This window comes from Gastrolobium bilobum, unplaced genomic scaffold (assembly GCF_033153095.1).
Source record: "Gastrolobium bilobum isolate Gb01-03AN ecotype WA unplaced genomic scaffold, APGP_CSIRO_Gbil_v1 utg12553, whole genome shotgun sequence".
NCBI lineage: Eukaryota > Viridiplantae > Streptophyta > Magnoliopsida > Fabales > Fabaceae > Gastrolobium > Gastrolobium bilobum.
Window position 1 is genome coordinate 76,463 of NW_026897643.1, and position 14,480 is coordinate 90,942.

The 14,480-nt window shown below is 38.1% G+C and overlaps 1 non-coding gene across 1 annotated transcript; it reads right to left on the reverse strand.

Moving 5' to 3' along the window:
• Positions 1-6,838: 6,838 nt before the first annotated feature.
• Positions 6,839-6,945, reverse strand: LOC133308934 (small nucleolar RNA R71). The gene has a single exon (XR_009751242.1). It is a non-coding gene; the product is annotated as a small nucleolar RNA R71 (small nucleolar RNA).
• Positions 6,946-14,480: the final 7,535 nt, after the last annotated feature.

The window sequence follows — 14,480 nt, forward strand, 5'->3', positions numbered from 1 at the left end:
ACAATGGAGTCGCAACCAATTTTATTTAATTTGAAAAAATTGGAAAACCTTTCATTATACCAAAATTGATCTTTGAATTAAGGTTCGGGAGTCTCATTATGTACAAAGAAGGTTGGAAACTTAATACCACTACATCCCTGACACATCCGTTTAAAAAGAACGGTTACCTTAAATTAGTTTTGCAAATTTTTAATTATTTTAAAATATATGTTTAATCCAAATAAAATGAGATTGAATAATAAAAATATTTACAAGAAAAGAAGATAAAACTATAAAAGTTTTATTTTGAACTTGATGGAGAAATTCTACTCCGACGTATCCTCTGGTGCGATGAAGAACTCAAAGCAATGTTGTTCTAAAGAAATATCTGTGTTTTGGTTAATTTTAATTTTTGAAAGAGATTATTTATTTATTTTAAAAAATGAATCTGTCATTGCCTAAAGATTAAGATAGTATAACTATACATAAGCTCTAACGAAATTTATAACACTCGAGGATGATGAGCCACAACAGTGTCATACATCGTTGCTAGGATATAAAACAAAATTATTAAATAAATAGAAGAAATAATTTTAATTTTAAAATTTTGCGAGGAAATAATTTTTATTTGAAAATGAATCCACAATTGCACGAGGTTTAAAATAGCATAGCTATACGAAAACCCATACGATATATATAATGTTTGAGGATAGAAAGCCATGTTAGTATATGGATGTCCTAGAGACAATCTTTAGATTAGATTAGGGCATATGTGGACCTTTTATATTGTCGCAAATAAATAAAAAGCACTATTTATCCTGTTTCATATTTTGTCTCAATATTATAGTTAATATTTTATGTGAGTAACTGGATGAACCCCTTGGAATAAAATAGGTATCTCTTGAGTATCTGAGATGAGATCACGATCATAAGGATTTAAGGATACTGGATGTTTATTCCTAATTTTATGTTCCTAGTCTAGAGACAATGAGAATGGGGATCAGTGATCTCGGGTAAGACTAGCACGACTTATCTACTTGTATTCGGATGCAAGGTAAAGACCTCATGAGCTACAGATATGGAGATGTCTTAGCTAAAGTCGTGGGTGGACTTATAAGGGTATAGCTCGCATTGAACAGACCCACAAAGAGACTCTGTGAGGAAATCTTACAAAAGTATCATTAGAGCAGTCTCTTAATATTTGGGTATGTCTTTCCTTAGACCATAAGTTGTCACCTAGACTGTGTTCTAGAAGGCATGTTTTGATTGTATACCTCGTCTGCCTGAAACATGGAGAATCATAGGTATACTTTTGGGCATGTCCTGAAAGAGCACAGGCCTAGGGTGATAAGCTGAAGGAATTCGTCAAATCTCTGTAAGGGATTAGGTTATCTTTAAACCGGAGAAATCGGGATGACATTTACAGGACTCAGGAATCTATGCATAGTAAAAGAGATCATGAGATGATCTCCCTTTAGAGTCAGTAAATTGAAGATTCCCTATTTCGAATAAAGCTTACCCTAAACCGCAAGGGTTGATACGTTTCCTTGCCCTAGGTTTAATGGAAAGGTAATCGAGACGAAAAAAAATACATACGGTAACCAAATATGTATAATAGGATGATTATGTCATTAACCTAACTAGTTCTGGGGCAACAAAGCATTGCTAGTGCTCTCTGTTGTCATTAGATGGGTTGTGGGCTTATTGGGCCCAAGCCCATTTATGTCAGTGACTATGTTGGGCCTAATGGGTCACACACTAACACCTTATTGTCATGATGATATAGCATTAAAGGTATTGGGCCTAATAATGGTTGTTAGCCCAAAAATAAGTTTGGAAGCCCACCTAAAAGGGAAAAGGGCGCATGGATCATGTAATGGGCTTGGATGGTCCAAAACATTACTAATTAATTTAATTAGTTAAATTAATTATCAAATATTTAAATTTTGAATTTGAATTTTGAATTTTGAATTTTGAATTTGAAATTTGAAATTTGAAATTTGAAATTTGAAATTTGAATTTGAATTTTGAAATTTGAATTTTGAATTTAGAATTTAAATTTAGAATTTAAATTTAGAATTTGAATTGTGAATTTAAATGTTTGAACGTTTGAATTTAAATGTTTGAATTCGAATTTGAATTGGCTATGAAAAGTTGTTTAATAACAAAATGATAAGATAAGATCTTGTTGGAACAAATCCCTAGTATCAAGAGGAGATCTTTGATCACATCCAAGGCTGAATTTGGGGCGCCACTTTGGTTGTTGTGAGTGTCATCTTGTCAACCAAATAAGCTCCAAATCAGATTTGGTTTGTTGAGATAATCAATGAGCTAGTTGGTTCAAAATTGAATGCAACTACATGTATCTGGACTGTTTTTGGGGCTGAATTGGGCGCACCATATGGCTTGCCATATGATGTTTGTTAAGTTAGATTTTTTTAAGATATTGACTTGATATCATGAGGATATGATAGGAGGTTGTTGGCAAGATTTGATTTTGCAACAACTCCATTTTTCCTCTCTATTGTGCGCTACTTATGGTCAGATTTTTAGAGAAAAATCTGATCCAATTTTGATAGTTCTCTCATCTCCTTTGGTCATCTTTTTGTTAGGTTTTTCTTAAGAGGTTTTGAAAAATAACCTAGCCATATATCATCAAATCCATGCGCCACTTTTGTGGAGTTTTAAGCTAAAAATTTCACTCTTCTGAACACCTTAACCTAGCCTCTTCCTTCACACATTGGACGCCTAGCAAGCTTTTGTGGTGATCAATTGGTGGCTTTTCAAGAAGAGTTCTTGCATCTTGACGTGGGTGGTGTGAATCAACGTTAGAGGGTTTGAACCCTTCAAACCTTACACTGATCTCCTTGGTGTTTGAATCACAAACGAAGGTAACATCATGCTGTCTTAAAGCATAAGTCTTGATTGCATGTGTGATTCCGCATGAAAATTTTTGTTTTTCCCTCTCATATGCTTCGACCTTCAAGGTCAATTTAACTTTCAAGCCATACAACAACATCATAAATCATTCAATGCTTTTTTTTCCTTTTTTAAAAAAAATAGAAAAGAATTATTGGGTGATTACAACACAAATTCTAATTTTTATAAATTTTGAAAAATAATTTATTTTCGAAATTGATCTACATTGCACTGGGTTTAAGATAGCTTAGCTATATGAAGACCCTTATGATTACACAACACTTGAGGAAGATAACTCATACAACAATATTGTAACTCATTGAGGATTACATACAAAACAAAAAGATAAAAAATACAAAGGATAACACAAAGGAACCGTAACATAGGGATTTATATAGAAAAAATGATAATGATTAAATAAAAGAATTCAGATGCCCAAATCATATCTGAAACCATACTGCATAAAATTTCATATAGAATTCACTTGGATAATTATAAAAACTGCACAAAACTTAACCCAAGTCCATAACCTCACATGTATCAAGTAACATATCAAGAGAAATGGTTTGTAGGTAAGCCTGATAAGTTAGCCTATTCCTCACAAAGCCAACAAAATTAAGGGTCTTCAAATGATGAAACAAGTAAAGTACGGTGCCAAAAATAACCAAAGACAACGAAAGCAAACTGAGAGATACAAATGCAATGGAGGTCAGGAACATGATTTACAAATATAATTTCAAAGAGATAAAGAAAAGAAAAACAATCCACTAAAATACATATGTTCTTATAAGAATCACTTCAGCGCATATAACAACCTTCATTAAGAAATCGTGAAATTATAAAATGATTATAAAGGTGATTACTAGTTTACACTAGCTGTAGAATAAGTAAGCATTTGATGTGAATTTTGTTGAGTAAATGAATGAATTGACATGTTAAAATTTTTTATGATACAATTCATTTCAAGTAAGGTAAATTAGACCCAAATGTGGATATTTTTAAAGTCTAGGGGTCAAAATATAAATATGTGAAAGTATAGGGACTAAATTGCAAAAAGGCAAAAGAATGGGCTAAGCTTAATTTTGATTGTGCAATTAAATTCTCTATATAATTTTGATGAATGGAAGTGGTCTTAAATTGATCTAATTATGTTTGGATTAATTTATAAAATTAGGTCAAAGTTCAATTAAGTAAAAGTCAAAGATATGCTAAATTGATGGGAAAATCAAAGAATGTTGGCAAAATTGATTAGTTTGCTAACATAGTCTTATTTCCTACAAAATGATTGATTGAATGCATTCTTTTGAAAATATATGTTTAAAGATGGATCAATCATATTAATTTAAAAGGAAGACTAAGTCAAAGTAAAAGAAAAACTTGTAAACTAATGGTTAAGTAGTTTTGTTGAATTTCTTACATGTATGTTGATTGTTTCTTTCTCTATGAATCCCACGACTTCTTCCTCTCCTTGTACATGTCTGTGGGCTGAATTTGTATGACAAAGTAACCGATAAGAATTGACCATGTGTGATGGGACGTAAATTCGTTCCCATCTAAGCCCATTTTGATGGCAAAGTACCATATGTTCCCTCATATGATGAGCAACTTAGCATGAAAATCACTTGTTTTACACATTTGTGACAAAAACACAGTGGGGGAACGTATGATGACGTATTCCTTTGAAAACATATTAAAAAAGGGGACGTATTGAGAGCATTTATTACACCTGCTACCTTCATTTAATGCTCTGCTCATTATGCAGGAAACGTGGAACAACGTCTTCTAAAAAGCAAGGCGGTGCACCACTTAAGCAGCAGGAAACGTGAACAGCAGAGAATCAAGAGTTCTCATTGGTTAGGAAGAAAGCAAGACATGAGGGACTGCAAGAAAACGACTAATCATCAACAAAAATTGTCCCATCAAGCAATTTGCAAGCTTCTAAACACTGTTGCCACCGCCCCGTCCCTTCATTCAAGAAACCAACTCCAAAGGATTTATAAGACTGTCACTCTCTCTTCTGCCTATAAATAGGACGTCCCAAACACAAAAACATCATCGAATTCTGGAGGGATTGAAGTCCTAAAAGAAGAGATCACCTAGTATTAGTTAGTAGTTTAGTTTTGTATAGTTTTAACTGTAGTTAAGTGACAACCCTTCTTCATTACTCTGTATCATCCATTAAGACTCCCCACGAGCATCAAACCATCTTCTCCATTTTATACTTTGTTGTAATCTTTCTTGTTTGATTTCAATATAAGTGTTTCTTCTTTTCTTTCCAATCGTTATCTCTGAACTGAATCTCGGGTCTATGGGATTTCAGTTTAGAATAATTATGTTTAAAATATCAGCCATGGGCTGAACTATCTGTGGAACGGATAAGTTGTAAAACTCTTAAACAATTATTTCCAAAATTCTTGACTGGAGCTTTTTGTATTTCTTTGGCTAAGTAAGCTATATTCATTGTGTATCAATGGAAATTGAACACATACTGAGAAAGGAACTTCCTTAAGGAAGGGATTTCAGACAGCTTAGCCATTGGGGGAAGGTAGTGTCATGGCAAAAACACTATTGGTCACCTTAGGAATAAGGGGCCACTTCGTCCATTTAAAGGTTCTGTACTAAGTACCTGTTGGAGTCAAGGGAGCCGTAGGAATATGGAAACTTGTGAGCCATCTAGTCCATGAGCTGAGGAATCAGAGTTGGCAGATAAGAAACTGGGACAAAGCCAAAAAGTGATAAGTCTTGAACAGAGGAAATAACTATTTAAGAATGTAGCAGTGAATTCGTTCCTTCTGTTAAACTGTTTTTCAAACCATCCACTTTGTGGTCTCTTGATTATAGTTATTATTACTGTTTTATTTTTACTTTGTTTAATCTTGTATCTATCAAACTCCATTGATTATTATCACACCTTCTTCTAAACAGGAAAGATCACATACATAACGCAACGAGCAATTGTTTGCCATCAGACTGAACTTACTGTTCCTGAGAAACGTTGTCAAGATAGTAGAAAACGTTTGACCAGACAGTTCGTTCACTAACTTTTCTTCTCATTTTCATTCTTTTTAAAATAGTTTAAGACAATATTTAGAGTTCTATCCTCGTGGGAACGATAATCTGGGCCTTAATACACCCATTATTACTTGATGCGTGCACTTGCGCACTTGGGTTGGAAGTAAGGGAACAACTCTGTTTTCTGTTGCTAACTTAGAACAGAGGAACGTCCCTTATCAGAATATATAATTTCCACCATCAGCAAACCACCCAACAAGTTTTTGGCGCCGTTGCCGGGGATAACAACAATAAATTTTGTTCTTATTATTGTTTTAGTACATACTCTGTATATTTCGTTTTTATTTTTATTTTATTTTATCACTGAATCTGTTGTTCATATAACTTGTGTTTATGGTTTATGAGTGAAGAGTTTGAAACAAACTCTGACCACTCCGTTGAAATACCTGGGTTTCTCTTTGATCCTGAGCCAGAACGTACCTTTCATAGAAGAAGAAGAAACCTCAGGGAAGAAATCTTTGAAAACATGGCTGATCACAATAATAATGAAGATATTCCTCCTGAACAAAATTTCAGAACTCTGGCTGCTCCTTTCAGGAACAGACCAGTTAGGGGAGTAATCTTCCCTCCTGTAGCACCCAATTTTGAACTGAAACCTATCATGTTTCACATGATTAGTTGAGCAGGAGTCTTCAATGGACTCCCTGCAGAAGATCCTTACACACACCTCCCAACATTTCAAGATATCTGTGCTAATTTTAAGGCAGAGGGTGTGACAGAGGAGAGTATGAGAATGAGGTTATTCCCTCACTGCTTGGGCTTAAAAGCAAAAATATGGATGAAAACTCTCACCCCTGGATCAATCCACACATGAGAGGAACTCTCTAACAAATTTATAGAGAGATTTCTCCCTATGTCTCGACAAGCTGATGTGAGAGCAGAGCTCTCTAACTTCAGGATGTTTTATGGAGAAAATCTTTATGAAGCATGGGAGAGATACAAGGACATCATCAGAAAATGTCCAAACCATGGGGTGGAGAGTTGGGGAGTGTTACAATCTATTTATAAGGGACTTGACTATACATCTCAATCACATTTAGATTTTGCTGCAGGAGGCTATTTTTTTACAGGAACACTTGAATCCAGGTATGAAATTATAGAAAGCACTGCTGAAAGATGTCTCCAATGGCCAATAGACAGGGTGAGCCCAGTAAGGAAGCCTGGCATGCTAGAACTAGACAAACAAACAGCCATGGAAGCACAGCTGGCATCATTCATGAACGAAGTGAAGAACCTGAAAGCTGATCAAGAAGCACCAAGGATGGAAGTCTTACAACTCACAGCAGCTGAAACTGAACCATGCTCAGCCTGTGGTGACCTTCATGACTCAACAGACTGCCCATCCACTGCATTGGTGTGTTATGCAGAAAACTTTGGCAATAGGAACTTCACAAGAGACAATCAATAAGCAGGACACAATACCAATTCAAATCCTGGAGGAACTATCACCAAAGATCAGAACCACAACCCCCAATGGAGGCCACCCATGAACCAAAGACCATTTAATACTCAGTAGCAGCAGTACCAGCAAGGTAGCAGTAGTGGAACGTTTGAACAAAGAAGAAACAATTACGTTTCGTTCCACAGAGATGACCAATGCATCAACTCCCTAGAAAACTATGTCAAGGAGTATGTCACAAGGAATGATGCAGTGGTCAGGAACATTAAGTCCCATCTGGGATAGATTGCTTCCAATCTTCAAACAAGAACACCAGGATCACTACTAGGGGACACTGAAGTTCCCTCAACCACTTCTGAATCAACCTGAAAGGTAAGTACCATGTCTAGCTAAAGACATTAACTTAAGCGCTGACTGGGAGGCAACCCAGTAGATACATTTGCTCTCTAACAAAGAGCAAAGTTTTGGGGTGGTTACTCTTAACCACACAGCTCCCAAAAGGAGGGAACGTCTAATGTTCCACTCCAAAGTCCAAATAAAGTACGTTTCGTTCCAGGAACGTAGTTTTGGGGTGGTCCACTAACCACATAATCCCAACTCTTCTTAAAAAAAAAACATTTATATATATATATATATATATATATATATATATATATATTCTTGAACAGTTGTTATAAATTATAGTTATTAGTTATATGATATGCTACTACGTTCCCTTTCCCTTCATTAGATTAAATTTGCATCCAATTAGTCTGCATCTTTATTACATGCTCTTATTTATTTTATTTTTATTTATTTAAAGAAAAGACAAAGGGAACGTTCTCTGGGTTAAGAGATAAGAGTGACTGGGACACCTGTCCTTGCTGAGTCACTAAAAAGGGTGCGCAGCCATATCAAATTTGCTCTTATTGCAAATCTTGAAAACGTGCCCTCAAAAAGCAACCGTCTCCTCAACCATTAATGCAACTGCACCCTTTTCCTTTTCCCTCATTCCCACGTTCTAACCTAAACTGTTCCATCTCCTTACACTCATCATCATCAGTTACAGCCACTAACTGCTGACCGCTCGTTTTGTAACATCCTCATTCCACTACCCACTCCACCTCCTTTCCTCAACCTCCACGTCCCAGAAAACTCTTCATTTTCCCTCCTCCATTGTCTATTTAAACTCAGTCCTTCATTTCTACAAGTTTTACTACTTCCTATTAACTTAGAGATTTTTTTTCCTCCTTCTGCATTGTGCCCTAACCTCATTTCTGCATTGTGCCCTAACCTCCTTTCTGCTAAAAAGATGACCAAGCTATCAGTGAAAGTGACTCCTGTGGCTAGCCGTGGCCAAGAACCAGAGCTCACTGAACCCATCATCCATCTATACCCAGAAAGAAACATATCCTTGTAGCAGGAAAAACTTGTCCTGCCTCCTTTGGTGAAGAAGGCCCTGAACAGCCTCAAGTGGCTTCGTTTTGCCACTGACGACCGTGAGATGAATGTCTCAATGGTGGGAGAGTTTATGTACCATATGAGGAGGCTGCCTCAACAAGACACCACTGATGTGGTCACAGTGAGGGGAAAGCAAGTGTCGTTTTCCCCCGCTGCTATCAAGGAAGTACTCTACCTTCCTACTATCTCCAAATGTCCATACTAGGAGTACATAGACAGTAAGGAAGTTGCCAGATTTATGGGGGACCTGAAGGAGACAATAGCCATCAGGAACCCCACCTACACCAAAGGATCCCTCTGCAAAGGAAGCATGAGGGACGAAGCCCGATTTTGGGCTTTATTTGCCAATTCCAACATCACTCCCTCCACTCATGAGGCCACTGCCAGTTGGGCACTTCAAGTTCAAATCTACTACATCATAAAGAACACTCCTTTTGATGCAGTACCCCTCATTTATAACAGCTTGAAGAGGGAGATGAGAAAGACCATAGTTTCCCTCCCCTGTCTCATCACCAAGTTTTGCCTGAAAACTGGTGTGGAGGCCCACCAGGATAACATAACAAAGGTAGCATCTATCATCGATGCTAAGACCTGGAATGGTCTTAGGAGCACCTACATTGATACAACCCAGCCTATTCCTGAAGACCTCAGACGCACTGTCACCAGTGATGATGAGGAGGAAGCTCCTGTGGTCCCTCAGAAGAAAACCACGAAGGCCACTCCTTCAAAATCCTCCACGCCTGCCCACATTCCGGAAAAAAGGACTGTTACCGCTCCCACCAAGGTGAAGAAGGATGCCCCTGTTGATGCTGAAAGCAAACAGGGCAAGAAGAAATCCCCTGCCAAAACTCCCCCAAGAAAGGGGGAACGTTCGAGCCAAAGGTTGAAGAGAACCTTCAACAGCAGCAAGAGGCCAGAGGGAGCATCCTCTGAGAAACCCATCACTCTCTCTGACATAGAAGAAGAGAGTGATGACAATGAGCCTTTGGCAAAAAAGCTTAAGGTTGGGAGAACGTCAGCATCTAAACCAGCTGCCAAGGAGACGTCCCCAAGCAGCTCTGACTCCACTTTCTCTGATGTTCCGCCCCCATCATCATCACCTACTCACTCATCACCACCACCTATCCCACAACCCTCTTCCAGGCAACAACAGGGAGAGGGGAGAACAGAAAAAGAAGCAGCACCTGCTGCAGAAACACCAGTGGCCGAGAAAGAAGCTCAGCCACAAAAGAAAGCTGACAGAGGAAAGGGGATCCTGGTGGAACCCCTTGAAAAGAAGAAAAAGGCAACAGGGCCCAGACAAATCAATTTGGGAGGTCCCCTGTCTTACCCTGTTATCTGTCCCGACACTTCTGGGGACGAGGCTTTTGCCAGGGCTTTGGCATAAGAAGAAGGTATGGCAGTTCCTCCACTAATAGAGGAACACACTGAAGCCGCCCCCTCATCATCTCAACCACCAGAGGCTGTTTCCATGCAAACAGAGGATGAGCCCAGACCAACACCTGTTGTACCTCCTGTTGTTAGCAGCAGCCAGCAAAACAAGCAGACAACTTCCTCCCCTGTTACAGCAATCCCCCTCCCAACTAAAAAGAAGTCACAAATTGGGATTGCTGAAATTTTTGAGATGATGGGGAAGAGGATAGAAAAGCTGCTGCCAGCAAAATAATCTGTTCCCCAACTTGATATGACAAGCACCAATGAAGAGCTGAAAGCTCTAAGGGACAGATTGGACCAACTCTCTGCTTCCTTCAACAACTTCCAGGAACTGCAGAAGGAAGAGAGAGAACAACAACTCAACACCATTAGGACAACCATCCAGGAAACCAGTGCTGCCTCTTATGCATCAACACTCCAAGCTGTCAAGGGAGGAATCAGAAGAGCTTCTGACTCCCTAATACTTTCCAACTCCTTGCACAACCACAAAGCTGAACACTTGCTCGACAAGCTCCTCCTCAAACATTCCGAAGAGAGAAAAGAAACCAAAGAGGCCATCAAAGCCTTTAGAACGTTTTTGGAGGGGAAAATTTATGAGTTGGAAATGAGGCTATTGGATGTTGAAGGGCAGATTATCCATTCACTAGCAGAATAATGATGAGGTCATTGACACAAGAGGAAATTGATGAAGCTAAGGAAGCTGAGGATGCACAGAAGAATACCACCTTGGGCAAGAGACACCCCCAATGAAAAGGAGAAAACCCTCTTAGTTGTTTAAGTCTAGTTTATTTTCAGTACTGTTTATTTTAATTCTTTTTTCTTTTTCGTTCCCCTGTATATATTCTTTTTGCAATGAAAAAGACTTTTTGTTCAAACTGCTTTGTACTTACATTTCAGTTATGGTATTAAGGTTGTACAATTTTGAATAGCCAACAACATGAAACACAAAGTCACTGATTAATCATTCTTATTCTTTCTCTGAGTACTTGAAATAGGAAAATTGCAGGGAATTTAATCTTCAAATATTTTAGGGAAGCTGATCTGTGTGAACTAAAGGTGGTAAGGAACGGAAAAGGGCCAAACACATACTTATGAGAGCGTTCCTGAGGTGTAACCACAATGAAACTTCTAAACTTGCCTTGATGCTGTAAGTACTGCTGAGGAACAGATGGGTTTCACTACCAAGGATCAGCCAACCACACACTCACTTCCATTCTAGCTATAAAAAACCAAACACACCCCCAGGTCAATCACAAAGGGACAAGGAACAGATCCAGAAATGAACAAAAAGGACAGAAGAAGAAAAACAAAGAAAAAGGGGGACAACCATTCCAAAGAAAATACCAGAAAACCTTCCTTCAATGGAAGAAAAGGTACAAAAAAAGGTGTCCCCACAAATAGAAAGAGTCCAGTTCAAAAGCACAAAAATAAACGTTCCTTGCCCCCATACTTAAGACCACCACTCCTCCACACCTCCATAAACCCACCTACCAAAAGATCTTTGGGAATCGAAGACATCTACACTTCATAGGACAGCAGCAGAAAGGCAAGTTCTGAAGAATCACATCCAAGAATGGACAGAGAAAACACAAACCCTGAGTGATATGAGACAAAAGATCAGCATCCTTCACTTACCTTGGAACAAATTCTTCTTACTTTTTACCTATGGAGAGTAGCTCATTTTTTGAAAAGCTTATGATTGCTCACTGGCTCAAGTTTCTTTCTGTTGAGCTATTCTTTGAAACTGAGCAGCCTGATACAATATTTTTGAGTTGTTTGAGGACAACCAATAGTTTAGTTTTGGGGTGTTTGATGGGACGTAAATTCGTTCCCATCCAAGCCCATCTCGATGGCAAAATACCATATGTTCCCTCATATGATGAGCAACTTAGCATGAAAATCACTTGTTTTGCACATTTGTGACAAAAACATAGTGGGGGAACATATGATGACGTATTCCTTTGAAAACATTTTAAAAGGGGAACGGATTGAGAGCATTTATTACACATGCTACCTTCATTTAATGCTTTGCTTATTTAGCAAAAAACATGGAAACAACGTCTTATAAAAAGCAAGGTGGTGCACCACTTAAGCAGCAGGAAACTTGAACAGCAGAGAATCAAGAGTTCTCATTGGCTAGGAAGAAAGCAAGGCATGGGAGACTGCAAGAAAACGACTAATCATCAACAAAAACTGTCCCATCAAGCAATTTGCAAGCTTCTAAACACTGTTGCCACCGCCCCGTCTTTTAATTCAAGAAACCAACTCCAAAGGATTTACAAGACTGCCACTCTCTCTTCTGCCTATAAATAGGACGTCCCAAACACAAAAACATCATCGAATTCTGGAGGAATTGAAGTCCTAAAAGAAGATATCACCTAGTATTCGGTAGTAGTTTAGTTTTGTATAGTTTTAACTGTAGTTAAGTGACAACCCTTCGTCCTTACTCTGTATCATCCATTGAGACTCCCCACGAGCTTCAAACCATATTTTCCATTTTATATTTTGTTGTAATCTTTCTTCTTTGATTTCAATATAAGTGTTTCTTCTTTTCTTTCCAATCGTTATCTCTGAACTGAATCTCGGGTCTATGAGATTTCAGTTTAGAATAATTATGTTTAAAATATCAGCCACGGGCTGAACTATCTGTGGAACGGATAAGCTGTAAAACTCTTAAAGAATTATTTCCAAAACTCTTGACTGAAGCTTTTTGTATTTCTTTGGCTAAGTAAGCTATACTCATTGTGTATCAATGGAAATTGAGCACATACTGAGAAAGGAACTTCCTTAAGGAAGGGATTTCAGACAGCTTAGCCATTGGGGAAGGTAGTGTTATGGCAAAAACACTATTGGTCACCTTAGGAATAAGGGGCCACTTCGTCCATTTTAAGGTTCTGTACTAAGTACCTGTTGGAGTCAAGGGAGTCGTAGGAATATGGAAACTTGTGAGACATCTAGTCCATGAGCTGAGGAATCAGAGTTGGCAGATAAGAAACTAGGACAAAGCCAAAAAGTGCTAAGTCTTGAACAGAGGAAATAAATATTTAAGAATATAGCAGTGAATCCGTTCCTTCTGTTAAACTGTTTTTCAAACTATCCACTTTGTTGTCTCTTGATTATAGTTATCATTACTGTTTAATTTTACTTTGTTTAATCTTGTATCTATCAGACTCCAATGATTATTATCACACCTTCTTCTAAACAGGAAGGATCACATACATAACGCAGCGAGCAATTGTTTTCCATCAGACTGAACTTACTGTTCCTGAGAAACGTCGTCAAGACAGTAGGGAACGTTTGACCAGACAGTTCATTCACTAACTTTTCTTCCCTTTTTCATTATTTTTAAAATAGTTTAAGACAATATTTAGAGTTCTATCCTGGTGGGAACGATAATCTGGGCCTGAATACACCCATTATTACTTAATGCATGCACTTGCGCACTTGGGTTGGAAGTAAGGGAACAACTTTGTTTTCTGTTGCTAACTTAGAATAGAGGAACGTCCCTTATCAGAATATATAATTTCCACCATCAGCAAACCAACCAACACCCACCGACAGCCCATATCCTCCAAAATCCACCGCAGGAGAAGCTTTCCATCAACATACCCACACGTGCTCGCAGCACACCGCTTCTCTATCTTTCAAATCGGTTCCCATTCATCACCATCGGCCAACACCTACCGCCAACCACCTTCCACAGCCGAGTCACACCACCGTTCAGCCACCAAATCGGTCCATCCATCACCACCGATTCCAGCCAAGACCAAGCTCCACCACCCACAACCATCCTTCATCATACCATTCGGCCATAGCTAGGCCATAAGCTCTCAAAGCCCACCACTACCCTACAACACCGAGTATTGATTTTAGAATTCACACTTTTGCATTTTACATTCCACAAGCTTTTCAAATTGACAAAGGAAAGGTGAGTTGAATTCACCCTAATTCCATGTGACAGCTCAGCATGGAGATATTCAATGTTAAATTTCTAATTTTGATTTCTCTGTTTTATTAATTTTAGCAATTTTCATTGTTCCTATTTTTTAATTAAATTTACATGTTGAGTACTGGATAATAAGGTTCTTGCCAAATTGGAATACAACTCTTGTCATGGTGATATCTATCAAAATAATGTGTTGTTGACTGGTGACTTGAAGCTATTATATGGTTTGAACTAGCATATGCTATCAGTTAGAATGGCAATTTGCTTTAACTAAGATGCACTAGCTCTATG